This window comes from Buteo buteo, chromosome 25 (assembly GCF_964188355.1).
Source record: "Buteo buteo chromosome 25, bButBut1.hap1.1, whole genome shotgun sequence".
Taxonomy (NCBI): Eukaryota; Metazoa; Chordata; class Aves; order Accipitriformes; family Accipitridae; genus Buteo; species Buteo buteo.
This window is the reverse complement of record NC_134195.1, coordinates 12999800-13007558: the sequence shown is the minus strand read 5'-3', so window position 1 is coordinate 13007558 and position 7759 is coordinate 12999800.

The following is a 7759-nucleotide window of genomic DNA, read 5'->3' as shown; positions in this document are numbered from 1 at the left end:
AGTGTTGCTGGGGCAGGGGCTGACGGCCCCTGACATGGGGTCCTGGGCCCGGGGCAGGGTGGGGGGAGCCCCGGAGGGCTGGCAGGGATGGTCTACGGGGGCACTCAAGGAGATGACAATGCAAATTGCGAAAGTTCCTTAAGCCTGTGAAAAAAAGAGGATTTAGTGTCTTGGATATGAAGTCTTCAGATAAGATATAACTTATCACCCAGTTGTGATCGAGGTTTGTACTCAGTCTATTTCTCCCCGTGTCAAAAAAACAAACCACAAGCCACTGCAAAAACAGACAAGAAATTGGAAGTAGTAATCATCTGACTACAAAAATCTACTCCAGGGCCTGCTGCTGAGTATTTACTCCCTTCTCAGGTCACAGCTGTACGATTTCTAAAGGAGATGGTTATTATAAACAGTATAAAACATCAAAAGCTCCCTTATACCTTGAAAGGCTTTGCTTCACAGAATACAATGTAATTTACTTAATATGAATATTTATGATCCATGTAAAGTAATTTCTTTTCTTCACATGTTGAAATTGAAGTATCACTAGAAAACATGACATTTTTCAAACAGCAAGATATGTCAACATTTTCCTCTTAAAAAGAGGCAGATCTGTTCTGCTGGAGTTAAAAACTTGTAGGAGACAGAACTCTCCATGTGCTTCTCTACCACTCCCATTTCTTGCCTATCATATTTGGAAAAAGTCAACTGCTGCCCAGCACCCTTCCAGGATGCTCCAGGATTCACTTTTATCAAAATCCCAAGATCATTTTTATCCTACTGCTTCTTTATTGACATATGAAGTGATATAACCATATCAGCAGTAGTTTATATATCAGCTATTCATACATAACTAAGATAGTTATTTCCAAAAGAAAAAGCCAAAGACAGTGCAGTGCTGACTGTCTTTGAGGACAAAGAGAACTTACTTTCTAGAGACCCAGAAATGCCTAGACTTATGAGTATTTCTGCTTTCTAGATTCCTCTGAGTGTGAGATTGATGACTGATAAGTTATAAGTGGACTGTCATTTTTCAGGTTCATTCTCTTACGTTGCTTGTAAACATGAATGACTGAGTTGTCACTGAGACCAGCCAATACCCCAATGTGGATATCTGACCTGCTTTCCTCTCTGCAGTTCGTATAGTATGAAGGTAACAGCAACTTTTTGACTGCAAAAGTATTTTCTGCAAAAATGAGAATTGAACCAGCTCCACTTCTGCTCACATGCAGTACTAGAAGCATAAAGCAAGGCATGAACAGAAAAGCAATGTATTAAATGACACCTTATGGTTGCTTTCATGCATTTGATCATGTCTGTCAGTAACTCGATATTGCTTGAGGAGATGAGCAACTCACCTTGAGCAACCAGAACTTAAAAAACTTCAGTCATCCCTAGAAACAGTAATCATGAAAGAAACAACAGAGTCTGGCCTGGTCTTTTGTGGTTTCAGAGGGAAAGGTTTGAGGCAATGGTGGCTTTATAAGGACCAATTCATGGGAGTTCACTTTTTTCATATGCTAGGAGAGAATAAAAATGTGACAAAGTTTTTCTGGAGCATAGTTATGATGCAAATAGTGGGAATGAGGAGCAAATAAGAGAAGGTGGATGTTCTAACAAAAAGCAGATTTAGACATAGAAGAAGCTCTTTTTGATAAGAATCACTATGACTACCCCTATCACATTAAAGGTGTCAACAGACAAAGCAACTGAAAGTTTAGACTTCAGGTCTTTCTGAAAGATAGTCATTCAGAGGAAAAAGTAGTCCATTGTCACAAGTTTCACTGTACTTCCAAATTAAAGACATTCCACACGTATCTATATAGGTATTTTTCTGAACACTTATGGTGCTGTAAAGATGGAAGAAAGGACTTGTGACCACAAAGAATGGAAAAAACCCACACTTTATTGTGTCCTCATCTTTGGATGAAAGCACTCAACTTTGTGGTGGTAACAGACTGGCTTTCATGGAGAAGGGAGGGTAGGAAGTGCCCAGGGTAATAAAATGAGAGCTGTAGGAAATGTCATGGAGAGTCAAATGGGGTTCTGGAAAACAAAGGAAGACAGAGTTTCCGTGCCTCTGTCTTTCCCTCTCCTTTCCCCCAGGCTTTCACCTCCCTTGGTCTCCATCCTCCAACAGGTCAGTTCCCAGACCATTAAGCAGTCTCCCACCCACTCCATCAGCAGACACATCCAAACCAGGAGTTCTGCTCACCCTATGGCACCTCACACTGCAGGAGCGGAGAAGGGAGGGAGTTGAGGTGAGCCACGCAGCCCAGAGATTGGGCTGCAGAGGAGGAAGGCTAGGATCAATTGCACCAAAAGTTGCATTTACTGATCCTGCACCACTTTAGGGATGGTGTTTAAGAGCAGCTGTTGCTGTGAGGCGGTTGTAGCTCCACACTTCTATGGAGATTTCTTGGCAGAAGCAGTTGGACCACAAGACTGCACCCACTGATGGCTGTGGCTGGATTGCTGGGCAGTGTCTGTATCTGAGACACCCTTTCATCGCACTGTTTAGCATTGATACAGTGGGACATTGACTGCCCTGGGCAACCGTGTGCTTTTTCTGGTCCTGGGAAGTGCTGTCAACCTCCAGCCTCTGAGTCATCCCAGTTACACATCTTGCAATGAGTGGACAAGGGCAAACACATCTGGCCAGTGCTGGGTTCTCCTTCTCCAGTTGAACTCTCAACTAGGTGGCTACCTGTGCACCCCAGACAAAGCCCCACGCTCCCACTCTGAAGACCTCCTGAGCCTGTAGAGCAGGCAGCAGAGGAGCAGTGTGCTCTCTGCTGCTCTCTCAGATTATGCACCTCTGTAACAAAATGAGGAAGTCTGGGTTTTGAGGTTTTGGGGTTTGGGTACTTTTTGTTTTTAAAATGGAATATACTGCAGCAGAACAATCCAAACAGCCCACAAAGGCAGTGGTGTTACCACAAACCAAGGACAAACTATCCTACCTGGGGGATTTCTTTGCTTGCCTATATTTGGGGCAAGTCTTCACTTAAGGCTTTCAAAAATGCAAACAAATTAAAAAAATTAAAAAACCCCCAAGCAAAGCTGGTGCTATTGATGGTGCTACCAAAGTATGTTACCTTTCAGAGGTCAGAAAACCAGTATTGAGTGCTGTTGTGGTTTAAGCCCAGCTGGTAACAAAGCACCATGAAGCTGCTCACTCAGTCCTCTCCCCTGGCCCTGGTAGGATGAGGAGAAAATATGAAGAAAGACTCGTGAGTCGAGACAAGGACAGGGAGGGATCGCTCACCAATTATGGTCATGGGCAAAAGACAGGCTCAATTTGGGGAAGAAATAAAATCAATTTAACTTACTACCAATCAAATCAGAACAAGGATACTGAGAAGTAAACCCAGATCTTAGAATACCTTCCCCCATCCCTCCCTCCCACCTGGCTCAACCCCCCTCCTGGTTCTCTCTCCCTCCTCCCCCCGGCAATGGCGGTTGGGGTCAGCTTGCCACCCCTTGTCTCTGCCGCTCCTTCCTCCTCAGGGGAGGAGGACTCTGCACTCGGGCCCTGCTCTGGCTCTCACATCCCACCCCTCTCTCCATCGCAGGTTTCCCCTCTGAACTCCGCTCTCCCAGTGGCGCTACCGCCGTCGCTGAGGGGCTCGGCCTGGGCCAGAGGCGGGTCCGGCTTGGAGCCGGGGAAGCTTCCAGCAGTTTCGCACAGGAGCCAGCCCTCACCCAATACCAAAAACCCTGCCACACAAACCCATAACAGGTGTCCTCAGTATGACCAGGAACTGGAAGAGAAATGAGAAGAAGAAAAGAAAGAGAAAGAAGAGGAGAGAGAAGAGAGATCTGGGCAGGGACACTAGGGCTGTTTACAAACTTTTGGCTCTTACAGAGAGTAGAGTCACTGAAGGAACAGGATTAAAACCAACCTTTCTTAAAAGTTCCAAAAGCTTGAAGAATAATTTATTGCTCCAACAACAATAGGAGTGCTCACAAGAATTGCCTAGACATTTTGCTATGCTGGTGTTTTACAGCTTTTGTGTAGACTGCAAAAATACAAATGGGAGACAAGGCCCTCTCTCTGGTCCTTGCAGCAAGAACTTTCTAGTTTTTAGCAAATGTCTTTCTCCACAGAACAGAGGAACAGCCATAAGAGACCAGAATAAAGGACTTCTATGTGTGTGAACATGAGCCACTTGGTTAGAAGGTTATATAGCCTGACCATCCTTTCCCAGTGAGTGTTACATTGGGTCTTTGCCCAGGGGTGGGTAAGGGATACCTTAATCCCACTCCGACTTCTACCTCCATTGTTTCATGGATAGGATTTCTGGTGCTCGTGTCAGGGTACTGATAGTGAAAAAGTTTTCTGAATGGCTTTGCAGTCTCAGCAGCTTTTGTAGTGAAAGCAGTGGGGATGTAAGGAGCGCACCAACGGCCGTGACCGACTGTGAGTGAAGCAGGATGGAGAGGATCCAGTAGACCTTATCTGTTTAATTCCCCTTAGATTAAAGTAAGCTTTGGCTTTAGTTGGCCACTTATGATGCAAGTGCTCTTATCTTTAGGCAGTTATAACTTAAACAGAAGTCTCCTACTCTGGTTCTGTTTTAAAAAGTTAAAAGCAATTGTTAATGAAAGCTTATTTAGAAACACAGAATCATAGAAAAACTTGGTTTCAAAGGTGGCCTCTTGGAGGTAAGCTGGTCTAGTGGAATTTTATCACCCTGAGAGAACTTTATCTACCATGAGAGGATTTCTACCACCTGAAGTGACTTTAACCATCCTGAGACCTGCTGGCAGGGTACAAGCAAGCCAGGAAAATTACAGAGGTCACCAGGAACAATATTTTGATACAGATGCTGGACAAGATGACTGCAGGAGGCACTCAGCCAGATCTGCAATTCATCAAAGAAGAACTGATCACAGGTGTGACAGTCATCAACAATCTTTACTGCAGGGATCATGATGTGGTGGACTTAAAGATCCTGAGAGAAAGGAGGAAGGCAAATAGCATGCTATATATGTTGAATGTCATGAAATCAGATTTCAGCTTGCTCAGGGCAGAATAGGATCTGAGATGTAGTGCTCTGCCCATCTCTCAGCTCTTGACTGAGAGACTGGCAGTAATTCAGAGACTTTCACTATGAATGTGCTGGACTCCTGCCAGCAGCTTGGGTTTAGCCTCCAGCACATCCTTCCCGTTCTTTCCTGTGTCTTGGATACCATGACATGTAACACAGCTTATCTTTTGCAGTCCCAAGTAACGTCTCTAAACAGCTCATAACATCTTTCACCTTTGCCCTGACACACAGTCTACTATGCCAGAGGTGTCCTCGCATACCTCACAGATCCAAGTGTCTGAGCCTTCTGCCACTACTTGTTTCCTCCTGACCTTCTGGATCTAGCAGAAGGGCAGAGCTCAAAGGGTTGTAGTGAATGGGGCTATATCTGGCTGGCAACCAGTCACCAGCGGTGTTCCTCAGGGCTGAATTCTAGGGCCAGTTCTGTTCAATATATTTACCAACAATCTGGATGCGGTAGTGAATGCACCATTAATAAGTTTGCTGATGATACCAAACTGGGAGGTGTTGTTGACTCTCTTGAGGGACAAGAGGCCTTGCAGAGGGATCTAGATAGGTTGGAGCATTGGGCAATCATCAATGGCATGAAATTTAACAAGTCCAAATGCTGGTTTCTGCACCTAGGATGTACTAACACCAGGCACAAGTAGAAACTGGGAGAGGAGTGGCTGGAGAGCAGCCCTGCAGAAAGGGATCTGGGGGTGCTGGTTGGCAGCAGGCTCAGTACAAGTCAGCCGTGTGCTGGGGCAGCCAAGAGGGAAAAACACACCCTGGGTGGCAGCAAACACAGCATGACCAGCCGTTCAAAAGAGGGGATTTTCCTGCTGTATTCAGCCTTGGTGCGGCCTCACCCTGAGTACTGTGTGCGGTTCTGGGCCCCACAATTTAAGAAGGATGTTAAAAGTCCTTGAATGCATCCAGAGGAGGCAACAAAGCTGGTGAAAGGGCTGGAAGGCATGTCCTATGAGGAGTGGCTGAGGACTCTGGGTTTGTCTGATTTGGAGAAAAGGAGGCTGAGGGGTGACCTCATTGCTCTCTACAGTTTTCTGAGGAGGGGAACTGGAGAGGGAGGTGCTGAGCTCTTCTCTCTGGGATCCAGTGATAGGACATGTGGGAATGGTTCAAAGCTGCACCAGGGGAGGTTTAGACTGGACATTTGGAAGCATTTCTTTACCGAGAGGGTGGTCAAACACTGGAACAAGCTTCCTAGAGAGGTGTTCAATGCCCCAAGCCTGTCAGTGTTCAAGAGGCATTTGGACAATGCCTTAACAACAGGCTTTAACTTTTGTTCAGCCCTGAATTGGTCAGGCAGTTGGACCAGATGATCATTGTAAGTCCCTTCCAACTGAAATATTCTATTCTATTCTATTCTATTCTATTCTATTCTATTCTATTCTATTCTAATTTCCTCTGCTGCAGGACCTCCCTTGGTGCCTGTCTGCTGGATCTTGGTTTGCGGTATGGGATAGCTCAAGGCATGCCTCCCTCCAGCCAGGGCTCTGCTCTGGACAGAAGTGAAACTCCCATAAGAAGCTATGGCTTGATGAGGACAACTAACTGCAGCTTTTCAGTTTAAGGGCCACCATACTGAGTTTTTTCCACCTAGCACAGTCTTTTCTTCACCTTGGAAACACCTCTTCTGTTTTGCAGGGACTCAGTTTACCAGAACGTTCAAATCACTCAAGACATTCCCCTGTGCAAGAGTCTGTCCTTTGTTTTCTTCTGGCACACATGCAGAAACAAAGATCTTACCTATTTCAGAAGAAGTCATTTTAGCAGCCTCAGGTAAAGCTTTGGAAAAGCTAGTCAGGAACAGAATTGCCTAGTAGGCACAAGAGATCTTTAGTGTTTATTCTGTAGAGACACTCTTCAAGTAATGCTGATGTGAGGAAAAACCAGATCATTTGTAACAGCAGTATTGGTGGACTTAGCTGTTGTAACCATGTAGCCCTGTAATACGGTATTGTCATTGCTAGTAACAGGCCATAAGTTTGTAATGAGTTTGCAAGGCCTCAGGGCTGAAGTTTGTCAGGCTTGCTCTGCTTGAACTTTTCTTGACCTGTTTGTATTTTTGTTTGACCAGGTGTCCATGGCTAATTTGTTTTACTTAAAGGTTTTACAACTCTTAACACACAGATGCAGTGTAGGTCTGGATGACAGCAGAGGCCTTTAGAAGTGGAGACACAGGATAGGGCGTAGAGGTGTAGAGGCATGGGGCTGGATAAGGGATGGGACACAGGCATGGCACTGGGGACTTCATGGCTATCAATGGCCTCTAAGCCCTGTTTTTCCCAATTTAAATAATCCATCCACAGAAGCACAATGTGTGATTAGCCTCCAAATTGATGGTTTTGTTTCATATCTCCTTACTAATTGGAGGATTCAGGATGCGCCGCTTCTGTTTTGTCCAGGTGTTATAAAACCACACAACCAGCCTGTACCATTTGCAGCTAGCAAGTGGCAGGCTTCTGCTGGAGAGTTCAAAAGTTCAATTACCAACATTTCCCACCCCACATACGTACACATAATTATCTGCTACCCGTTAGCAATCATATTTTAAGCTATTTTTTCATCTACCATGGATATGAAGTGATGAAAAGTGGGAGGAAATTTTTGGTTTTGTAAATGGCTGTGAGCAACATCTAGGGCATGCTATGCTGAAGGATGTAGTGACATAGTTTGAAGGCGAAAATTATCTCCTGGACTCT